This window comes from Camelus bactrianus, chromosome 33 (genome assembly GCF_048773025.1).
Source record: "Camelus bactrianus isolate YW-2024 breed Bactrian camel chromosome 33, ASM4877302v1, whole genome shotgun sequence".
In the NCBI taxonomy this organism is placed as follows: Eukaryota; Metazoa; Chordata; class Mammalia; order Artiodactyla; family Camelidae; genus Camelus; species Camelus bactrianus.
In genome coordinates, this window is record NC_133571.1 from 10,245,615 (window position 1) to 10,269,148 (window position 23,534).

Here is a 23,534-nt window from a genome sequence, read left to right on the forward strand (position 1 = left end):
GGAAAGCTATGGGGTCTAAGGAAGTCAAGGTTGGAGAGAATGCTCCTGCGTGCACTCTGCCCTCGCTGTGGCTGACAGCCTCCTGGCTCCTGAACAGATGCACTCTGGAGAGGCTTTTCCTCTCTCCCTCTCTCTGAGACCTCCAGGATTAAGGTGCTGCATTTCTCTGGTCCTCCCCACCACATCACAACTACCAGCATAGCACAAACAAAAAGGCAAAACAAAAGAGTGGGAGATTTTGATGTCGGGAGTTCTGCCGAATTGGCAGTACACATAACAGTGACGAACACGATGAAATAACAGGCCACAGGATTTATTTTATTTTGTTGTTAAGCCAGTAAGCTGGAGTGTTGGTAAAGGTGAGGTACCCGCCAGTTATTGTGTTTCTTCTTGGGGGGCCAGAAGGGCATGGAGAGGAAGGATGAGGTGAGTTCTGGGAAGTGATGCAGGAAGGAGGGATTGTTCCGGAATCCCATCAGAGGCTTTCCTCGTGACTTGGTCCCAAGCTGGTGAGAGGGGAGCGAGGCTGCTGGCACGACAGACAGTTTGAATGAAACTTTGTGAAGTTGTGGTCCCTGCGGTGCACCGTAAGATGTAAAAGCAATGTCGGATGTAGCCATGGATTGATGGAAAGACCACACAAAGACGCTACTTGGGTAAATCAAATGGGACTTACTTGCCTAAAGGATTCAGAAGGAAGTCAGAACAATTGGAAGGCCTGACAGATCAGCAGATCTATCTCCAGGCAGATGCAGGAACAAGCTCTAGACCCCAAAACCTTCCTAGTGGGCCCACATTACAGAGGATGACATCTGACAGAGGGAGGGTCACATCAGGGAGAGTGGACTCTCCTTCCCTAAGCTCAGTCTCTCTTCTTTCTCTCTGTCTCTGAAAGGCTGGACCTATTCTGCATGTAGCCTTGTCTGCACCTGATCTAGGGACCAGCTCAACCAGGCCAGGTGCATCGTCTCCTTCTCAGAGTTATACACGTGTGAGAAGATGGCAGGGAACAGTATGGTTGACTTAAGTGTCAACACAGTCCTCATAGTCTCCCCAGGCTCACATAGCCTGGTATTAACATGCTTCTGAATTTAGTGCTGCAGAATCAGAGTGGGGTCTGGTTCCCCAGGAGCCTCCAAATCTTGTACAAGACAAGCCCTGGGACCAGCTACAGGGTGTATTCTGTACACACACAGTAGCTCTTGCCTGGTTCTCCAAGGGATACTCAGGGACCGCCAGGGTGGTCTCAGCCCGTTCCCTGCACCCAGGTGTGCAGCCTTCTCAGAAGCTTCCTGGGGCCAGCTCCAGGGTATGTGGGCCACGTTGTTGAGATGTCAAGGTTCTGCCTGGCCCTTTGCATCGGCCTCTTTCAGGTGGCCAGCTTCTCATTTCTCAGTGGTTGAACGTGTAGAAAGCCAATAGCAATTGATTTTGGTTTAGGCCACTTGGGGAATGTAGAAGTTGCCCTGAACTCCTGGACCCCTTTCATCATTCTGCTAGCTTTAGGCACCTCTGAGGTCCAACCAAGTTCTGTTTGGAAAAGACTGTGCTGTGAAATTGTGATAGTGTCAGTGATCATATTCATGATGCCTTTTATCTGTTGTCTCACTTTTTCCTTTGCAGAGCCCCTGGAATGACTTTTTGTCTCTTAACCTCACAGCCTCCCCTCAGGGGGTGCAGGTCCCTCATTCCATATCTGTAGTGATGACGTCTGAAAAACTCTGAAAGCTAAAAGGCTTTGTGTGAGTTTGCAGCCAACTCATTTAGTGGCAAAACCTGATCTGAACTGATGTGAGGCTATATTTATCCCGCCTATTTTGAATATTCATATGTTTTGCCGCAAAAATATTAATGTGTTTGATTACAGAGTACTTCCCTAGACTCCTCTGGGGCTAGCAAACATGATAGGCCCCACAGTACCTTTCTAACATCTGAACAGTTCGGATTTCTGAAGCAGCTAAGTGTTCTGTGTAAGGCATCTGCGACCGTTATCAGCCTCAACTTACAGATGAGGAAAATGAGCTTTGAGCGAGTGAGTGACACACTCAAGGTCACAGGGCTATAAATGGCTAGAGCCAGGAGCCCAGTTCACCTTCTAATTCACAGTCCTGGGTGCTCCGCGCCAGGCCATATAAGCACATGGGCATCGCTGTTCTGGGTCAGGTCCATCTGACCTAGTCTGGATGATGCCAGCACCGTCCCTACGGTACCACTGTTGGCGGCTCCAGCTCTCTTCCTTGACGTCAATCCTGAAGGTCAGGTGGAGCCTGGCTTCTCTTCGTAGCTATTTATGGCTGCTCTGTCATTCACAGATTTGCCCAAATCCTTTCTGAAACCATTTCTATTTCCAGGAAGTATCCTTTTGGGGGTGATGGATGACTTAAGTTTCTAAGCTCCCGGGCTCCTGGAAATCTAGTCTGCTGGAGAGGTCATTGCTTGTGAAGATGGGGAGATGGTACAAGTTGTGGTGGTGTGTTCTGCCATCTTGGGAGGCTGGACCTCTCCACTCAGCTCAAGTTTGTTTGTTTGTTTCTTTCTTTCTTTCTTTTCCTTCCTTCCTTCCTTCCTTCCTTCCTTTCTTCTTTCTTTCTTTTTCTTTCAGCTCTGTCACCATTGTCATCATTGGTTTCTCTCTTTTTAAAAATTTTTTAAATAGACTTTATTCTTTTAGAGCTGTTTCAGGTTCACAACAGAATTGAGCAGAAAATACAGAGTTCGCACATAGCCCTCCCCACCCACACATATATACGCCCCTACCGTCATCATCCCTCATCAGTGTGGCATATTTGGTACCATCGATGAACAAACATGGGCACATTATTATCAACCAAAGTCCACAGTTTACATTAGGGTTCACGCTCGTTGGTCTCTTTTTCATCCTGAGCTTTAACTTCTTCCTTTGTAAAACTAGGTACTTGGATGAGCTCTTCCTGGAGAGTTGAACTCTTTAAAAAAAAGTTTTCCTCTTGCCCCTTCTGCACTGTCCTCTTCATGAAGTCCTTTATGGTGAACTGACTTTCGCTCTGGTTTGGAATCTAAATTGGCAGGTGGCCAGCTAAAATAGGGGGTCAGTGTGATTTGATTCTATCTGCTCTGACTTCGTTTCTAATACTTTGACCTGCTTAGGGTTACTGAGTCATCCGAGATCTGGAACTCTTGGAAATTCAGAAGATGATTTCTTTTATTTCCTTTCCAGTGGAAGAAAGCTGCCTGCTTTTTCATCTCGGCGAGAAGTCCCATTTTAATTTGCTGTCACTAGTGGATGGAGCTGCTAATTGCTGGAGGGAGAGGCGGGGAAGCTTCAGTTCATCAACACTCTTTCCTCCTTGCTTGTTCTAGGAAAACTATTTATGAATCTTTAAAATAGTGATTATCCTAAACTGTTAAAATCAAACTCCATTCACAACTCTTTGATTTCTTGCTAATTCAGGGGAAAAACATTTCCAATTATTTTAATTTTTGAAAAGTAATGACTTTAAAACAAATCCAACCAAAAGCCTGCGTGTGAGACATACGAGTCTTGCTAAATGAATGCAGGCGAGCCTTAATTTGCCCGTTGGAGGGTTTTCTTAGTCAAGTTCTGTTTTGGCGGTTTTAGGTGAAAGCACCGACTCGGTGGCAGTTATTTTGGTAGAAAGAAAAACCTACCATGGCACCCCCCTTCTCCCACCTCTGGCCCCACGGTTTTCACATGGTAAACGGATGTTTTGAGCAAATTGGACGATCTGGGTCAGAATCCCGACTTCGCCACTTACCAGCTGTGTGATGGTGGTTACGTTCCTCAACCTCTCTGTGCCCGCTGGCTCATTTGTAAAATGAGAGTAATAACAGTACATACTCACTGGGTTGCTACAAGGATTAATCAGCAAATATTTGTCACGTGCAAGGAAGGGTAACACACAGTAAATGTTTGCTGTTGTGTTTTTGCTGCCCGTTGTTGTTGTAGGCCTGGCAGTGCAGGGTAAAAATTGTGTTCATGTTGATTCAGGTCCCGCTTTCCCCCAGAGGTGTCGGTTTATACAGCACCTATGAACCGCTGCCCCCGGCGCCGTGTGTTTGGAGCTGATACACAGTGAGCACCTGCATTTTTCCTCCAAAGCTGATCTCTGGTAGCGTGGTGGCCAGGGTACTCTTTGTCCCATTGACCTGAAGCCTGATGAGTCATTCCAGTTCTCATTTAAATTTAGCTGGGCAGCGCTCCACCGCCATCAGTTCCAAGTGCCGAGGCGGCTCTCCGAGGCCGTGTCCTGTGGCCTGTGCACGTGGTCAGGCCAACAAATCACTGTGGTCGGAGCAGAGATGAGGAGGCCACACACCGCCTTCCCGAGAGAAGCCTGGGCTTGTGGATGTGGCGTGTTCCAGAGCCCTGTCCCTCTCCCACCCCGCAGTGCAGGATGCTTCCAAGTGCCGATTCAGCCAACACCGCTTTGAGTGTTTGACACATGTCAGGCTCTGTGCTAAGTGCGTTCATGGTCAGAATCTTCTCAAACCCTCTAGCTGCCCTGTAGGGTGGACATTTGTTTCACCTTCCCTGATGGGCAGAGGGAAGCCCAAGAAGTTAACGGACTTGTTCCTGGTGAGATGGTGAAGGGTGGTGCCAGGGTTCGTTCCCAGGTCTTTGGGCTCCATGATCACTCTTCTTTCTGTAACATCTTGCTTGGATCTTCAGCCCCTGATGGCATCAGAAGGGAAGGGGCAGCACAGGAGGCATCTGCCCCATGTTCCCTGCAGCCGCTGACCAGCAAGCTCATCGCTCCTAGCTTCCTCTGGTGGCTTGAGAGGAGGGAGGGAGCGAGGGTGCCACTTACTGTGCTGGGTCAGGTCTTTGGGGACCGGGGCCACGTGGGTCCAAGAGCACGAAGTCATCTCTTACAGACACGGACAGAGACCAGCTTCCAGCGACAGAGGCCTTTTATGCTGACTCTAACAACAGAAAAGGGGAGAGAAAAAGAAACCCACTTACAAAAATAAAAATTCCGTGCCATTCATTTCATGCCAGCATAATCAGAAATTCCCCTTTCTACTGTTTCCCCTTAAAAGCCCCCGTGTCCTTATTATGCTGGCTCAGTCTGGAAAAACTCTGGTTGGGTTTTGCCTACGTGAGACTGATCTCCACAGCTGCAAAGAGGGGATCTGGTACTTTCTTGTCAGTGTGGAAACTTCGGCTGAAAACTCACAAAAACCTACTTAGTTCTAAATTCTTAGCTCGCTTTCAACTCTTGTCCTCAAGACCTGATTTTCTTCAGCAGAAACAGATTGCTCAGGTTTGCAGTAGGCAGAATCCAGGTCAGATAAGAGACAGGACTTCCTGAAACAGTGAGGCATTACTGGCACAATTATTAGAGGATGCAGCCACGGAAATTTTGATGGGAGGAGGAGTTGTGGGCCATTTGGGAATGGTGTTTAGACCCCTCTCCATTGCCCCTCCTCTTTTATTTATTTATTTTTTTATATTGAAGTCTAGTTGATTTACAATGTTGTGTTAGTTTCTGGTGTACAGCTTAGTGATTCAGTCATATATATATATATATATATATATATATATATATATTCTTTTCCATATTCTTTTTCATTATAGGTTATTACAGAGTCTTATCCTCTTTAGGGCCATTTAGATCCCCCAGAGACAGTAGGTGAGGACAGATAGACCAGGCATGCTAAGAATGAGACAGACACATCACCAGACCAGTGTCTTTGTTAGAGGCAAGGTGTGTAGGGCAGGGGCACAGACTGATCTCAGATAGGCTTGGATTTGAATGAAGTGCCTCATTAGAAATTTGGGCAATGGGCTTCCTTCCCCTGTCTGAACCATCAGGCTCCTCTTCTGGGAAGTGAGGTTAGCCCCTTACCTCTTGAGATGGTTTAAACATGTCAAGCGGGGTACCACGTAACATAAAGGACGCAGCAGGGACTCAAGGTGAGGCCGCCTCCCTGCTTCCTGCTTCTCTTGGGACCCCAGCCCCTCGCTCCCGGAGCCCCCTGCTGCCCTCACCTGGCGTTGGTCTCCAAGTGGATTTGCTGAGCGCTGTGATCTTCGTGCCACAAGGCCTGTTGGCACAGCTCTCCTTTTGATAGCGAGAGGCAGATGTGGCTGACCGTAATGGCCCTCGGTGACGGGCCAGGCCCGCAGCGCTGGGGGAAACATTATTAGTGTTAATTTGGGGGAGTCTTTTATGGTGGCTGGGGGACATGCAGAGGGGCTGTTTGAAATGTATTAACTTACGCGGTCCAGCAGGTTAGAGGGATCTACAGTGGCTGAAGCCCCCGCTCCCCCCCCCGAAAGGAGCCCCCCCCCCAAAGCCCGGAGCCTAGGCCTGATTACTTCCAGAGTTGGAGAGACAGCTTAGCAGCGTCTTGTTTCTTGCCCATGTACCTTATTAGTAGCACCTGGCATCATAACCCACTAATGGGAACCAGCGCTCTCTTCCTGCGTGGCCAGTGACAAGTAGCCCTGTCAGCCGGAGCTGGCCGTGCGAGGAAGTTCCTATTAGCTTTATGGTCAGGAGAACTTGTCCTGTTCAGGAAATGAATGTTGCCGCTAAAGGTCCGCGGCCCTGACCCCGGCGGCATAACCTGTGCGGGCCGGGCAGACCCCGCTCAGGATGCTTGGGGTTTCAGCCCCTCTCTGGTTCTTGTCATAGGTGGAGAGGGAATCATTGTGGTATGTTGCAGCCTTGAACTTTTGATTTATTCAGCTAGGGCGACTTAACCGTTTCCATGCCTGGATGGCTGCGTGGTGACAGAGCTGCGAGTGTGTGCCTGGATGTGGGTGTGGGGGCCGGGGGCGTGGAGGAGAGACCCCCACGTGCCGGCAGGGCTTGTCTCTGGGAGGGGGACCCGATGGGGGGGATGATTCGCTGGTTTTTGCGTTCCCGGAGCATCTGGATGTTCCGGGGTTGTTGGCTGCGGGACGGTGAGCAGCTGTGAAGCACTGTGTCCGCAGCTGAACCTGGGTTTGAATTCATCCTCTGCCTGTTGGAAACTCTGTGGTGGATACTAAGCACCCGCTTCCTCATTTGTGCAAGGAAGGTACTAACGTCGACTTCACACATGCTGCCGGGATGTCGTGTACCTGAGACCGAGACCCCGGGGCAGGCTCTCAGGGCACAGTGCTGGAAAGGATGTGCATGTCTCCTTTTTCTCATCATAAAATCGTTTTAAAAATGAAAAAGACTGGCATAGCACTTATTTTCCTGTTCACATATATCAAGACCATTTTTTCCCCCATCACATCCTGGAGTCTTTACGAGATGACTACCTAAGCGACTTGTTCTGTATTTTTTGGCCCATAAGTAACATTTCTAAAAAGTGATTTTTGCGGAGAACAGCGGCGTTTGACCTCATTCTTAAGGGAAACTTTGCCCTGACTTCTTGGAGAAGAGACGTTTGCGAGTTGTCTGGCAAATGGAGGTGTCACTTTAGCTAATGTTGCTGCTGCCATCATTTTAAAAGCCCCTGGTGACAAAGGAGTGAACTGCACTCAGGCCTGGGGGGGCTTGGACAGGACGCCTCCTTCAGGGACTTCAAAACAAGCCTGTCCCTCCGTCTTTGGCATTTATGTTGACAGTAGTTCAAGGAAAAATAAAAATAAGTTCTTATCAACTGCATGGTTTGGTGCAAAGAGTACAGGACAAGAGTGATCAGCGTGGGGACCGCTGGTCCTGGAGCTTTGGGGAAGGGGGTCCTGGCCCATTGCTGGACACACCCCTCCCCCTAGCTCTCTGTTCATCCTCTGCCTGAAAAACTCTGCACATCTCAAATAAGAGGCTCTCGCCCCTCTTAGAGAAGGTGAAGGCTGCTTCGGGGGCGTTCGCAGAGTAGGGATTAGAAACTTTCAGTGCAAAAGTGAAATCGTGACAGTTGTCCCCTAAAGGCTCTGCTAAATTAAGGCTCCACCAACATTTCTGAGCCTACCTCCCCTATACCCCCACCCCCGTCCCCTTGGCAGAAGGGATAAAGACGGTACCTAAAAACAATCTGAAGCCACTGCTAAATCGAGTGGCTCTAAAAACATTTTTCTTTCCTTGAAGTTGAGCCTGGAAAACCAGGGCTGGGTTTGGCGGCTGGCAGACCCCTTTAGGGTCCAGCCCTGGCCCCTTCCTCAATTCCTATAGCACAATGGTTTTCATTGCCACCTCCCCCCCTCCTTCCCCCCTTCATAATTATCCACTACTTTACTTTTTGTGTCCTGACAGCTACAGAGTGGGTTTTGTTTTTCTGAGCTGAGTAGCTGCTAAATATTTCCCAACAGCCAGAGTCAATGGCTCGAGGGGGAGATAGGCCAAACCCTGGCATCCCTTGTTGCAAAAGTGAAAAATATTTCTGTTTGCAGTTAATTTTAGTGGCAAGCAGATCATGTTAACTGGATGTAATTGCTTCCAGATATGGCGGAGGGTTTTGTGTGTTGAGATGAAGGGTCTGGTAAGTGCTTACTTCCTGTGTAAATTAGCCTATTCCATTCAGGCTTTCATTCTGGCCAGCCCTGGATTCTGTCATTCTCCCATTTTCCCCTCCCCGGCCCGCAGCCTGGTGGGAGAAGCCGCTTGCTCTGTCTGTCTGAGTGCAGTTCTTTTGTCACTTGGAGCCACTCACCTCTTGGTGCTTGGTGTGAATTTGCCCTTAAAAGAATGAGAGGGGTTTGAAAAGATGCCACCTGGAACCTTTTCTTGCTGGGCAGAAGCAGATCTGCAGAGCCCAGGGGCAGGTAGTGTCTCCTGGTCACATGGGTGGTGTCCTGGAACCCAGAACTCTTAGTGTCCCTTAGGTTATTTTCCTTGCTGCCCTCTGACCCCCTACTCCCACCTTGGAGAATACCTTTTTCTCCCTTTCTGAACAAAACGCATTCCAGTGGGTCTAGATTGAAGAATGAAATGGCTGTTGTGAGGAGGAGAAGCTTGGGGCCACAGAGGGGAGTTCTGTTGGTAAGATCTGAAACCACCACTCATTGCAAAGCAGGTTGGATCTATATACACACACACACACGCCCCTCCCTGCAAAGAGGCGAAGGCAGATCTGCCCAGGAGTCTTCTCTAAGTTCCTGTGGGTTTCCAGGGGTTGGAACCGAGGAACAGTGTTCAGATTCATGTTCTCTGAAATTCCGATTTTGTGCTGTGGCCGGTCCCACATTCTTAGTGCTATTTGCCTAAGAGGTTGCTGTTTATCTTCCTGTATCAACTCCACTGATAACCCCTGTGGTCTGTTGAACAATCTGTGAGCAGTAGATTACTTGATAAATGCCAGTTTTTCCAATATGCAAAGATAAACTGTTGGGGTCAGGGTGAGGGGTGGTGTTCAGGAAGGAAGGACCAGGTGGGGAGCCAGGACCCTCTTTCAGATCGGTCTGGAGATGTGTGAAGGCTCCTGATGGCAGAAAACAGGTATCACTTAAAATGCAGCGGCTGCATTTATCACTCAGTTTATCAGCTTCCTGCCCTCCCCTACTTCCCTCCCCCTTCATGTGGACAGGCAGCCTCTGAGAACATCTCACTGAGTGGGCTGCCGATGCCCCTGCTCCTGAGAGAGGGGAAAAGATGTAGGCAGTCTTTGCCTCTTTAGGTTCTGTCTTTTTCCCCCTTAATCCTCTCTCACCCCCACAAGTTGTTGATTGGTAAGAAATTTGTGCTTACTGAAAGCACGTAAATCTGAAATTGTGAATGAGTGGACGTTTCCCACCTGCCCTGAATTGGCTTCTTCAAGGGCCTGGTTCTGGAAGAAGTGAGGTGCAAAGGCAACTTCTGACCCCATCACTTAGTCAATAAGCTGTCTGAGAGTCAAACAAAAGAGTCTGGACTGGCCGCTAAAGCTAGGAACCCAGCTGATAGCTTTGTTTTGATGTCCTTGTAATGTTTGCAGATCACCGAGGGTGCTATTTAGAGCAGGGGGTACCTTACCTTACTGGGACAGACTTACCGGGAAGTTGAAACAGCTGGCGCAAAGTCCAGGAGATGCTGAAGATAGTGAGATACAGCCTAGGAACTGGGGTGGGGGGTGGCGGCCCCTTCCTCCCGGGAAGAGGCTCTCTGGGAGATGATGGAGGCGGTGTTTTCTAGGGACGGTGGGGAGTGATTCAGGCTTCATTGTGGGACGGCCTGGATGAAAACCCAGGCTCCAGAATTTACTAACTTCATGCCCTGAACAAGTTACTTAGCCTTTCTGAGCCCCCATTTCTTTGCTCTGTAAAGAAAAAAAAAATGAGGCTAACACGTTTTAAGTGGTTATGTGGATAAAATATGTATCAAGTGAATAGCAAACTGAAGGTACTTTGTAAACGGGCAGGACTGGGCTTTAGAACTGGAAGCCTGCGGCTCTGGCCCAGGGGAGCAACTGTGAAAGGAACCAGTGAAATCTTTTGTTTCGGGCGCTGCTAAACTGATGATACTACTGGCCCCGTGCAGGCAGCCACGGGTGAAATAATAGGTGAATAATTAAAGTGCCTTGGGAATATAAAGGTCCCCATTTGGGAAGCACTATTGCTGTTCTGAAGAAGCCTCCATAATCTAATAAGTGATCACTTACTCCCGTGATGTGGCCACGGCCCCAGACATTTTGGAGCTCCTCTTTCGGAATCCTTTCCGAAGTCTGTGCCACATTCTTTTGCCTTGTCCTTCGGGAGGGCAGATTTGACTTTGGGAAACGGTCAAATAATTCCGTGACCAATCTGGTGACTGTAGTGCGTGATGACGTTGGTGACCGCGGCAGACTCTGAAGGTAGATTCTGGGAAGAGTGTGTACAGGGGGCTTGTCAGCTGCACCCCGGGGTGAACGTCAGCCTTACTTCTTGGGTGGGGAGTGGACAAGACCAAGGGGCTTGTGATTTCCAACCGCTGCTGTGGATCACCTGGGCCCGGGGCAGACTCCTCTCCTTGCTGTAATGTTTCTGCACTTGGGGTTTGGCCTCCTGTGAGTTTGGGCTCCCGAGAGGCACTTCTGGTGTTAAAAAAAAAAAAATCTAGACCACCACGAGCAGATGTTGCTTGGGGTGGGGAAGGATGGATTGAGTTCTGACACGTACACGCCCAGGGAGTAGGCACAGGAGGCTGGGTGGCCTGAGTGTGGATCCAGATTTCATCTCTCGGGACGTCTCTGGCAGGTTAAAGGAGCTCGCGTGTTAAAGTCCTAACCTGGTACCTGGCACATCCTCAGCGTGGTTAGTCCCCGGTTCTAACAACCTTACTTGCCCTGGACACCTGGAGGGCAGAGGGGAGGAGTATTTGCTTTTCCTCTCCATGGGAACCGCCCCTGGGCTGTCAGTCAAGCTCAGATTCACCGTGGGAGCGTGGATCAGACCTGGATCTTCTGTGACCTGGCCGTGCAGGGGCCCAGGGCCGGGGCTCTTTCCCTTTCTCTCCTCGCTCCTCTGCATTATTTATAGTAAACCGTATTAGAACAGAGTGTTAAAGAGGAAGGATGAGTCATCCCATTGAAACCATTGATGGCATAAATAAAAGCAAAACGCTTACTATGTGTTTTGCACGGGATTTAAGGCCAGGTTGTGCTAATTTGAAGGCTCCCAAACTGGATCTGTGAAAGGAAACATATGTGGAAAAAAACTCAGGCTTCACCCGAGGGAAGTTATTTACTGAAAATCCATTTCAGGATCTGCTTTCTCCCTTTTATTTCCTTCCGATCTATATTCAAATCCTGGTTGTCACCCTTCCTAATGTGAGGGCCTGGCTTATTCACTAGCGAGGGTTTGTTTATTTTTGGAAGGTTGAGGAATAGTGCGAGGGGGGCTTCTGAGTGGCCCTGTCCTCATCCTTCTTCTCATCACCTGTTGAGGGAAAGCGCTCACAGCTCTCCACCTGCTTTGCAGCTGTGGGTTCTCAAGGTGACCAAAAATCGTAGTCTGTTAGAGCTGGAAGGGCCCATAAAATTGTTTATTTCAACATGCTCATTTAGGGGGAACTAAGTGGAGGTCCAGAGAGGCTCGGTGATTTGCCCAAGGTCACACAGCAAACTAGTGAGGACGAGAACCCATCTCTCTCATTTTTTGCCTGCTTTAATTCCTGCTTCACAGACTTGCCTCTAACCGCCCAGGTCTGTTCCCCGCTTCCACCAAGGAAGAAATAAAAATAGAATCTGACTTGAGAGCAGTTTCAAATCGCTGGATATGCTGGTGGATTTTGGCATGGTGGCTGGCCTCGTGGGATACTCATTAACCTCTCTGCTACTCAGCCTGATAGACTGACGTGCACTGGGTCCTTTAGAGGTACAGGCAGTGCACTGCTAGGGGGTTTGAGTATTAATTAAGACCAGGGACTTGTCCTCGAGGAGCTTATAATTTGAGCAGAGGAGTTAAAATACTTAAAATGTGTATGTGTATGTTGATAGCAATGAGACAAAGTAGGAAATGGAAAGCTGATGGCAGGTATACAGAAAAAGCACAAGGAAATTCAGAGATGAAATACCTTCCACCTGGAGGGATTCATTTTTAATTAAAAACAATTTGTTGAACACTTACTGCATGCTGGGCACCAGGTGAGGCCCTGGGAATTCAGTCAAACAAGTCAAACGAGCAAGAGAAACAGAGCCTCTCCCCTTGTGGGACTTTGTAAGTGGGGGAGAGAGAGATTTAGCTGGTGTTCCTTTGAAAAACTGTGGCATTGCAATTGTGATCAATGCTGGGGTCCTGGAGAAAGTAACTTCCTTTGGCTGGAATCAGGGTGATTAATACTGGAATGGTAGGTTGAGGTCAGATGGAGGTGCCAGAAATTCCAGGCCAGCCCGGGGAATGGAGGGAACGTGGGCGGACCTGAGGGCAGACGTTCATGCTGCCACTTGCAAACTAGGATCTTGGCCCCGTGCCTGAAACACTGCGAACCATGGTTTCCTCATCCCTACGGTGGGGTTATCGTGTGGGATACCGTGAGGGCGAGCCTGAGGATTTCAGATAACGCAGTTAGCCCCGTCTGCACGGTGCCTGGAACGAGGTAGTTGCTCAATAAATGTAACTGTTGTGAGTCTTTGGACTTTATTCTGGGACAGTTGGGAGCCTCTGAAGGCATTTGAGAAGGAGTGTGATGTGGTCAGCGCTCTCCCCGCTGATTATTTCGTCCACTTGGGTCCTGTGGCCTGTGTCCTGCCACCCCGGGCTCTGTTTCCACCATCAAGAGTCAGTCTGAAAAGGAGTTGGGTTAGAGGGTGATCGTCAGCCCCTCTTCCTGGCTCTTGCCCCGGCATCTACCAAGATTGGATGAAATGACAGGAAGTGGACCCTTGCCACTTGTCTTCGGTGGCCAGAGGGCCTGAGGGAGGGTGCATCAGGGATAGGGGGATTCAGCTGTGGGATCAAAGGAAATGACACTCCGGAGCTGGCCAGCCAGACTGTTACCGTCTGACTCTCTTTTAATAGAAACCCGAGTGCCTGCGTTCAGCCTAACCGTCCGGCGCCCTGCTTGCCTCCCTGATAGCGAGCGGAGGGCTGGTATCTCCCGTGGGCCAGTCTGGGCTGTGGTTGGAGCTCGAGGCCGTGTCTGCAGAGTGACAGCGGCTCAGGGAGATAAGGGCCGGGTTGTGTAAGAGGGGCTCGGTCTGTTGGCCCCGCGGCTCCCGGCCCCTGGTTAACTGCTAACCTCAACGGAGCAGCGGGCCCTTGCTGGGAAAGGCCGTTCCAGGGCCCCTCGCTGGTTCCACTGATGCCTTTTTGTGGTTGGATAAAGGAAGCTCATGTAGGCCGCCCACAGCGCAGACTTGGGTTGGGCTACGGGTGTTTGGTTGTTTTGTTTTTCTCTTTTCTTTGTCTTTTTCAAAAAAGAGAAGCTGAAAAGGGGGACAGTCTTGCTTGGCACCTACCCCCGTAACCCAAAACAGCACGAAACAAGCAATTCCTAAAGCAGGCGGAGAAGACGCCCTCCTGCCCTGCTTATCACCCACCGGTCCCCAGAGGCCGGCGTTGAGAGTTTGGGTGGAGGGGCTCTGGGTCTGGACTGGAAGCGCCTGTCCTGGAACCTCGACACCAGGCTGACTTTTCTAATATCCCGGTGGCTGGGTCCAGGGAGCTGTGATAGAAAATATATTCTACTTTGTCTTCTTCCTTCCGTCCTCCCCAGCCCCTTTCGGAATGGGTAGGTGAGCCGTCGGGCTGTGTCCCCTGCCCTTGAAGGGACAGTGGAGCCCAGTCCTCTGGCTTCTGGCATTGCCCTCGTGTGATGGGTGATGGATTGGAAGGGACCTTTGTGGGCCACCTTCATTTTGAGGCTCTCGGGTACTTCCTGCCACCTAGCATCTCCTTGGACCCCGCCGGGAGAGGGGTGATACTGTTCCCTGAGCAGCCGATTCTGTTTCCAGAGAGTCCTTAATGCCCCACCACTACTTCTGCTCTCTGGAATCAGAGACTCTGGGTCACAGCCCCTGAGATATTTGTAAGGTAGCTATGACTCCTCCTTATTTAGGCAGTGGTTTCCCATATACCATGATTTTAATCCCTCTCATCATTCTCCTAACCCTCTTTTAAGTACTTCCAGACTTGTAAATTTTATATCACTCCAAATATGAGGAGTGATTATGTACATAATCAGGTGGGTTTGACCAATTTGGAGAACCAGACACTCATCTCCATTGTTTAACATGTTATACTTCTATTAATATGTCCTCTGAGAGTCTCCCTTCTGCTGCTTCCATTGGGTGCTCTGAGGTTATTTCCCTTGTTCTTGGCTCTCTGCTCCCAGAGAGAGACTCCAGTGATTTTTTTTTTCTGGAGGAGGAAACTGGGGGTGACAAGAATCAGGAGTTGGATGGGAGATGATTTCTCTTTGAATATTAGCTTGAATTGGATGGCCTTTTGTAGGCTTGGCAGTTGTTCCATGTCCACTGCAGGAGTCTGGCTCAGGGATGGTCAGGGGAGGGGAGGTGGTGATTTAAAAGATTCGAGGTGGTGGCTTATATTGATTTTAGCTTATCTGACCCTTTAGCTAGAGGCTGCTCTTCCCTCAAAGTGTCTAACTAGCTGTTAGACTTAAAGCAACAGCGCAGTGTATATCATCCCTTTCTTTGCATTAATTATGGCTGGGAAATTCATTATTTAGAGGGATAAGCGCTCCTGAGGAGGGAGACTTTTGAACTGATTTAGAGATCTGTGGCCAGACTGCATGATTCCCAGGTAGCAGGTGGGAGTGGAGGTGGCGGGAGTTGATAGAGGTCAGGAAGGTGAAGCAGCCGAGCCTGGATCAGGTGCCCTTCTCCAAGGAGGCAGTCCTGGGGAAGTCTTGGGAGCAGGCTTCACGCCCTGGCTGTTGTGAGAATGTTGCTTCCTAGGTTTAAAATACAGTGTTGAGATAACTGTTGTTCAGGCACATGGGCTGGTTAACCAGGGGTTAATCCTACATCCCCCTTTAGTCATCAAGCCAGTTACAAATCTTCCGTGGAGCCTTGCCTTTCTGCCTCGGAAGGCAGAGTCTAGAGTGCCTACCAGAATGATCGGTGAGTGAGGACTCTTGTCCAAATTCCCAAACCCTACCACGATGATTCTGTTCTGAAACTGTGGAAAGGCTGGCAAGTGAACGGAGTGTGTCGTGATACACAGGCCGCCCTGCCCTGGGAATTCTCCAGAAGTTACGTTTTGGATGAAACCTCTGAAAACTTGCTTTTTTATTTGCTGATTTATCCTAGAACGGAGGCTGCAGCTCACGGTGAACAGTACGTTTTTTCATTCCGACCCTGGAAGCACACAAGCATACCGCAAACCAAAGGTTCCGTGGAACTCTGTCTATCTGTCCTATAGGCTGGGACTCTGATGTTTTATCTTCTGTTTTGTCTCTCCTGTTGTATTTAAAGATGCTAATCAAGACCCACTAATGAATGGTCACCCATCGTTTAAAGAACACCCCAATATAGTGAGGACTTAGCCATGGGTATTCAATTCAAAAAAAACATTTACTGAGCACCTATTGTATCCTAGGTAGTTGCTAAGTTCTATAGGGTAGTGCACAGATATTAATAAATCCCCTGAAGAGTTCACAGTGAAACAAATGATAGCCACATATGCGTGTGTGTGTGTGTGTGTGTGTGTGTGTGTGTGTGTGTGTGTGTGTGTGTGTTGGACCGTACACTCAATTATACAAGTGAGGTACTATGAGAGCAAGGAGAGGAATTGAACAATCCTGATTGATGCTCCAGGAGGACTTCATGGAGGAGGTGGCGTTTGGCTAGTCCTTGAAGGATGGCGAGGCTTTGGAGAAGTTGAGGTAGGAGCTGTCATTTCTAGCTAGGAGGTGAGAAAAGGCGTGACAGTGTATGGGTGGGGGCGGGGGTCCCACATATAGGTCAGTGTGCTAGCGTGAGATGGTCAGGGGAACAGGCGGGAAGAATGGATTGGCGCCCGGTTGTGGAGCGCTGTGAATGCCGTGTTAGCAATCCTGGGCCTTTGCAAGGCTTAGTTGGTTAAAGGCTGGATAACTGAGATGTTAGTAGCAGACGGAACTGGGGTAGGTGAGGCCATGCGGCCACTCAGCGCCACGCAGCCTTCTCTGAGTCTTGGGGGTTGGGGTGGGGGTGGCGGAGGCTTTGCGGGCTGCCTGGATGGGATATGGGCTCTTTTTCTGAAGTTCTCCTTCATCTGAACTCCTGCCCACCGTCTGTGTCCCACCGAGGTGGGGGAGAGAGCTGCCCCATGGAGCCCCCTGGCCTGCGACATTGAAGGGTACCTGTTAGACCTGGTGCTTACCTGTCCTTCCTCACATGCAGGCTCTCCGCTTGGCAAACATGACTGCAGCAGCGCAAAACCCAGCCCCAGGCCTCCCAGAAGTCAGGTCACTTGCAGGAGAGCGGGGTTCGGAATGAAAGTGCTTTTGTTTTGAGCGTTTTCTGCTCCCCACCCCCAGCGCCACCTGGCTTGTCCTTCCCTTCCTCCACAGTCTCCAGGTCGGGCCTCTTTGGGAAGTATCCTCTCGCGGGTTGGCCCTCTGGCTTCCCCCTCGTCTGTCTCCGGCAGCGTGTCTGTGCACGCAGGTTTCATGATAGGCTCCGCTGCCTTCTTATGAAACTGCTCGGGGCTTCTGTTTTCTTGCTGCAGCTACTGCCCAGGTGCTGGGAGGGGCGCGATCGTGGTCTCCCTGGGCTCCTGGACGCCTTGCTGAACACATAGCAGGGACTCAGGAAATCGTGGCTGAGTGAGCGCCCGCTATGTCCTAAGCGCACTTCATCCTCCCGACCACCCACAGGGTGGGTGCTGTTGCGGGAGTACTTAGATGCTTTCAGAGTCCCTCTCCTCAGCCCCAAGGAGCTCCTCGCGTCATCATGGTCCAGCTGTGGACACTGGATCTTGTGGACGCTGTTCTTTCAAAGGTCGCTTGTGACATCCTAGTTCTCGAAAGCAGTGTGCTTTCCTGGACTCTAACATCGATCCCCCTGTCCTCTGGACCCGCCTCAGGGTTTCCTGAAACTCCCTCCCTAGGGACAGTGTGATCTGGTACTTGGAGCTCTGCAGGATCTGTGTTTACCTCTTTTTTTTTTTTTTTTAAATCTTTATTGGTGAACTTTAAAAAAATTGAAAAAAAATTTTTAATTGAAGTATAGTTTATTTACGACATGTTAGTTTCAGGTGTACAGCAAGGTGATTCAGGTATATACACACACACATACATATTCTTTTTCAGATTCTTTTCCATTATAGGCTATTACAAGATACTGAATATAGTTCCCTGGGGTATACAGTAGGCCCTTGTTGTTTATCTGTTTTATGTCTGTTTGCCTCTTGTTGAACCAAACACGTTGAAACTAGCACTTGGTGTGCGTTGCGCTGAGTTCAGCTAAATTTGCTCTTGAATCTTCTCTGTGTCTTCGTCTTCTCCCAGAGGCTCTGCCCTCTCGTCCAGACCGTGGTGTCATCTGTGGCTCCCACCTTCCCTTGGCCTTCCATCACCATTTCCCTCTTCAGCCCGTCTCCTCACTCTCACTCAACCAGATGGTTCTCCCCGTCTCCTAACCAGACTTCCTGCAGTGTCCCCGACTGTGGCTTATCCCCACATCCTCTGAAGCAGAGCTCTGATCATGTCGCTGCCTTGCTCAAAAACCCACCGTGGCGATTACCTCTTCTAGAGAATAAACCAGAGAATTCTTAGGTTAGCATTCAGCGCCATCAAGGATCCTAGACTCCAGCTACATTTCTGCTTCCCTTTCTCACTATGTGCCTTAAGATGTCCACCCCTCAAGGGAAGGGACCATCTTTTTCACGTCTGTAGACCTCTCAGTCCATTACCTGGCACATGGCAGCTCAGTACATGTTGCTGCCACACTGAATTTCTCCCATTCCTTCCTTTACTTGCCGTAACGTTCTCCACTCACTGCACCGGGGCCAGAGCTTTCAAGCTCGAGTGCAAATGCTGTCTCCTTCTCCAGCCTTTCTTGGTGCGTCTTCCCCTTGGCTTCCGATAGGAAATACGATGCCCTGCTTTGAACCCCATCCCAGAGAGGTGTAGATAGAACCTGATCTTTATCATTGACACTTTTGTTCATTTCTTCCCTAAGATGCCCTCAGTTTTTGTGGGTAGGATCTGGGTGCCGTTCAGTTCCATAGCCACCCCTCCTCCACTTCCGCTGCCCCGCCGGAGCCCAGCATGGGCTGGGCTCATGGATACTGTAAGTGTTCCGGGAATCCCCGTTGCTTAGTGAATTGGAGGTTGTCTGATGGATGGTGGTGTTACTGTGGAGCAGGGGTGGGCTGGGTTTTCTGAATATCTGCAATGTGGTCCTAAGGGTTAACCACCAGGGCAAAGCTGGGAGTAAGGGGGACCCAGAAAGCAAGCCCAGGCTTGGGAGTTGTCAAAGCAGAACCATCTTTGCTTTGGAGTTTTTTCTTTTATCTTTTCCTTTTTCTGTCCCTCTTCTTTTGATCAGTGCCAGATTTGTCCCAATTGGTATCTTTATTATAGTAGGAATAGGCCAGGCAGGAGTGAAGGGCTGGGGGAGTGCGAATGCTATGTGAAGGGAGGTCAGGGGTGGTGCACACACAATGCCTTATTGTGCAGGTGCGGGTATTAACGCACCACCACCTGCGTTTACTTGCTGTGTGACAATGAGCAGGCTGCCCAGGGCCAAGGACCGCCAGGCCCTCCAACTGGAGCCTCCCTCTCCTTCCCCCCTCCTCCAGCACCCCCAGGCAGGACCCACATTCCGATGAGAACCGGTCTTTGAGGAGAAGGCATCAGAAAGAGTTTGGCTGGGAGGAGTGCGGGTCTCAAGGGGGCGAACATTTGCTGGTTCCACAGTCCGGGTTTCCCTGGGGTTCAGGGAACCTGTGAGGAGCTGATCCTGAGGGGGGACTCAGGCAAGCACTTTGCTGCAGCTGCTCGCCCCTTGAGCGCAGGAATGCCAATGCATGGGTTTCCATGCCATCTCTGCTCAGTAAGACTGAGAGCTCCATGAGGATGGGGATTGTGGCTTTTTCTTTTCTTTATCCCAGTGCCCAGCCTGGCAGGGCGCACAAGGTAATGACCCATGATGTGTTCAGGCGGTTGAGTTGTAGAAAGTGCCTCTGATCCCCAAGACCCAGGGAGGGAATGGGCTCTCTCTCTCGGCTCCTAGAAATCTTCACCTCTCCAGACTCGCCTCGGATGGGGAGAGACAGAGGCTGCTGAGTTAGCTGCTAAGAAGGCAGAGGGGATGGCGATCTGGCTACAGTCCTCAAGTGTCCACTGGGGAATCGTCCTTTTGCACCTGGGATTGCCAAAGTGCTGTGTGTTCCCTGCAGGATTCGTGAGCCTGGTACAAGGATGAGCTGGATCTGGAGACAAGAGGGGCAGGGAGGCTGGGCTGCCCCTCCCCTTGTCCCTCCTTTAAACCTTGCAGGTAAACCCCAAGGTGTTTGCAGTGTAAAGGTCCAGGGGTTTTATAGGCACCTGGATGGCAGGTGTGGGTCTTTAACTCTACTTGGGGCCTCCCTGGAGCAGCCAGGCAGGCTCAGGGCAGGAAGTGGCTGATTCTAGGTCACTTGGCTACTCTTGTTTGCTGCTGAGATTGTTTCTATAATCAAGATCTTAGATCTGCAAGGGACACGAGATCACCTAGTCCTGCTCATGGCGTTCAGGCGAGAAAAGTGGTATTAATATTCTCATGCCCATTTCATGGGCAGGTAACTGAGGCCCAGAGTGATGGACTGGCCTTAATGAGTCATTAGACGTGGCTCCACCTGCTCTTCTCTTCTGGTCCCCACCATGACAGGCTGGGGGTGGTTGGGAGGCAGTCCTGCTGAGGTCCTTCTTCTGTAGGGGGAGGCCACCCCTGTCACTCAAGGCCTGAGAGGGTCAGGAAGAATGTCGTTGCTTTATTCCTGGGGCCTAATGCAGGGAGGGTGGCAGGAAGACAGGGCAGCCTCTTGAACTTCTGCATTTCTCTGAGTTGAGGCCTTACCTGGCTGGCCCTGGGATGCCGTCGGCGGCTTGGGAAGCAAAGCAGGGATGCCTGGCTGAGCCAGAGAGTTCCTGGGCTCCCCTCCACCAAGCCCACATCATAGAAATGCCTGGACTTCAGAGTGGTGAGAAGGTAGTTTGGGGGGGCTGAGGCCTCGTCTGGGGCTTGTCTGAGGTCTGGGTAAGAACTTCCCCATCCATGGCTTAGAAACCCAGCCTTTGAGTCCCTCAATCCTAGAAAACTCATTTTCAGACTTTAAAAAGGCCTTCATTCTCTTGGATGCTGTGTGGGCCAGCCCTGGGCTGTCAGGGAGAGAGGTCTGAGACGGCCTGCCTCTGCTCTCCTGGCTGAGATAAGGGTGTGTGCCCTGTGGCTCCCCTACCTCTTCTTGTCAGATAACTACTGTGCCTGCCAAACTCTCAGATTGGTTCTGCTTTTTTCCCTGGTTTTTATCTTGGTGGGAAGTTTAAGCAAAATATGTCTTGGCCTTGTTGTTTCTGCTTATTTGTTTTGTCCTCCAAGTTTCAGATTTCATCCTCTCCCCACCCGCCGAGCCCCCACCCCCTGCCCTAAGGTGGTGTTAGTGAAAACCCCAGTGGGTGTAATGGGGTAGTTAAAGGTCCTCATATACCACCATTTGGCTGCAGAGAGGCCCAGCAAGAGACAGTTAATAAAGAACCTTGCACCGTATTCTCATGTCTGTCCCCACTAACCTCCAAGCCCAATCCAATAGCAGACAGACGTGAATTCTCATCTCCGAGCCCATGAGATGCCGACTTCTGTGAACGCCCTGCTGACTGGCTCTGGTCTCAGCGGCTCCAGGTTGGGTTTGGTCTCTGTTTTCCCCACGTGTGTGAGTTTGCTTGCTACCTCTGTACTTCCTCGTGCCTTTTTCCTTCCCCCCAGTCTTATCTTCTTTCTTTACTTTTTTTGCCAAGTATGTGACTACACCTAGTGTGATACGGTTCCTTTCTGCTCCTCCAGCTCTCTGGGACAGGGTCCTGCGGTTGCGATCCAGGGTGGACTCCGGTCTCTCAGCCTACTCTCCCTCGCCTTGCTTTTGTCCAGTTGGCTGGACAAAGAGAACAAAACCAAATGACCTCCCCTCCCCCTCTCCTAAACTACTCACGCAGTGGAGTTCTGAGCTGACCTTCCTGCAGCCATTTAAACAAGTGCTGAAATGCCTAAAAGTCACTGAGACTGGCCAGGCCCATGCACTCCTCCTCGTCGACACCCCCAAACCAGCCAGGACCTCATCCTCTGTCTTCCTGCCCCCGTGGTGCCCAGGGCGCAGGGTGGTGGTGGGGGCCCTCGTGGAGCCTCCGAGGCTGCGTTGACCAGCAGCTCCGTTACAGTAGGGGACGAGGAGGGCCGGGGGCCAGGGCAGGTCACACAGGCCTCTTTTATTTACAGTACTCTCTTTCAGGGCCCCAGTGAAACAGAAGCCCCGAGAGGCAGCAGTGAAAGGGCACTGTGTTTGTGCACTCAGGCCTTCCAGGGATTGCTACAAAAGGTGGGGGCACTGGGAGCACTGAAGGGCTTTTTGTCAACGGCAGTTTGGCTTGGGGTGGAAGGGAGGGCGAGAGCACGGGGCTCCCTGCGACCACGAGCGTGTGCGCCTTTCGACAGCTCTAAGCTGCTCCTTGGAACGAATTCTGTGGTCTGGGGTTGCAGAGGGGCCCTGTGTCTTGATCCTCTTGATTTATTGTAGCAAATGATTCCTTTCTTCCCAGTGTTTCTCCTGAGGGTCCACTGGTCTCCCATCAGCTATGGTGGGGGGAGGGGGTACAGCGTAGAGGGGACCCCGCTCTCCTCCCCTCACTCTCCTCTCTCCAAAGAGCAGTTTCATGGACAGCGATCAACTTACGTGAGTTCTTGGATCCTTGCAGCTGCCGTTTCCTGATTCCTCCTCCTTCCGTATTATCCTTCCGAGCCTTAGTTTGCCCATCTTTAAAATGGGGCGGGGGGGACAGCACCTACCTAATAGTAGGGTTGTTGTAAGGATAGGGTCAGGTAACACAGGGGTTGGCTTGCACAGGGCTCCTTCCTTTCAAACTGACCAGGCCACAGCCCCTTTCTGAGTCACAGGAGCCAAACTGGGGACCCTACCATATAGTGCCCCCCAACCTTCCTTCCACCCTCCCTGGCTCTTGGGGTTCTTCTTGTCACCCTCTGGTCTGCATGACGTGATAAAGGGAAGAGAAGTTTTCCAGAAGAACATTCAGAGAATAAAGGTTGGAGCTGGTAGAATAAATGAAAACACACACAGACCACACCACATCCCAAAATTGCCCTTTGAAAGAAGCTAAAAAACCACCAGTGCCTGTCCTGTATTCGCTAATTCTGGAAGCCTGATGGGGCTTTCTTTGTGGACCTGCTTCGACTCCAGCAGCTGGGTCCAGACGGGTGTGGAAGCGTCAAGTGTTTTTGCTTTTGTCCTTTAATTCTATCTTTGAAACGGTATTTTCAGAACCAAAAGTCAGGACCGCAGATTAGCAGTGGCACAGAATGGTTAACTTCAAGCCTGTTCTAGGGAGCCTGGGGCCACTGAGAAACCCTGGGTGGTCCCCCAGCTACAGAGGGGCCATCTTCCTTTCAGCCTTTGTTTCCTGGCTCCCCCCTTCCTCCCCTACCCTCACCACCACTTCCGAGGGGGCACCCTGTCTCTCGTCCTCGCCCATCTTCCAGGGAGACCGTTAATAAACAGCCACGAGCAGAAGGAAGACCTGGAGGGAGGTGGGCAAAAGGCCCGAATGCGGGTGGTGGGACCTTGGCCTGAAATACAGAGTTAGGGCCCAGGAAGTCTCTTTCCCGTGTGCTCACCCTTCAGGCCATTTCTGTGTCCGGTCCCAGCAGCTGGAAGCAGCCAAAACCTGTAACAAGATTGGAAAGACACAGTACGGAAGCGTTGCCTTTTAGCCCGCACTGATTCCTCTGCTACCTGGTTTCTCTGAGGGACTGATCTGTAAGAAAAATGGAGAACCTTATTCCTACCACTTAACCCACGCCCATTTTCTAAATGGTTTGTAGAAAGGGCCTCACACGCGCTCTTTGGGATAATCTGTCATATGCGAGGATGAGTTCTGGATGGTTCCTGCGTGGTCAGGAGACACTTTTTCTTTCTGGATTTGTGTGTTTGGAAGAGTGATGATGTCATTGGTTTAGACGTTGAGCTCTTCTCTGGTTAAGCT

The 23,534-nt window shown here is 50.5% G+C and overlaps 1 protein-coding gene and 1 long non-coding RNA gene across 7 annotated transcripts in view; one reads left to right on the forward strand and one right to left on the reverse strand.

Moving 5' to 3' along the window:
• The window catches only part of ZBTB16 (zinc finger and BTB domain containing 16), a 184,122-nt gene that overhangs the window by 7,627 nt on the left and 152,961 nt on the right, over positions 1–23,534 (forward strand). The window lies entirely within an intron of this gene.
• LOC141575873 (uncharacterized) lies at positions 298–17,223 on the reverse strand. 2 transcript variants are annotated; one of them, XR_012503884.1, is made up of 5 exons: positions 16,661–17,223; positions 10,516–10,714; positions 9,910–10,173; positions 5,993–6,132; positions 298–4,923 (listed from the first exon to the last, which is right to left on the reverse strand). It is a non-coding gene; the product is annotated as an uncharacterized LOC141575873 (long non-coding RNA). The 2 variants fall into 2 exon arrangements; XR_012503883.1 differs by lacking the exon at positions 16,661–17,223 and having other exon boundaries at positions 10,516–11,362.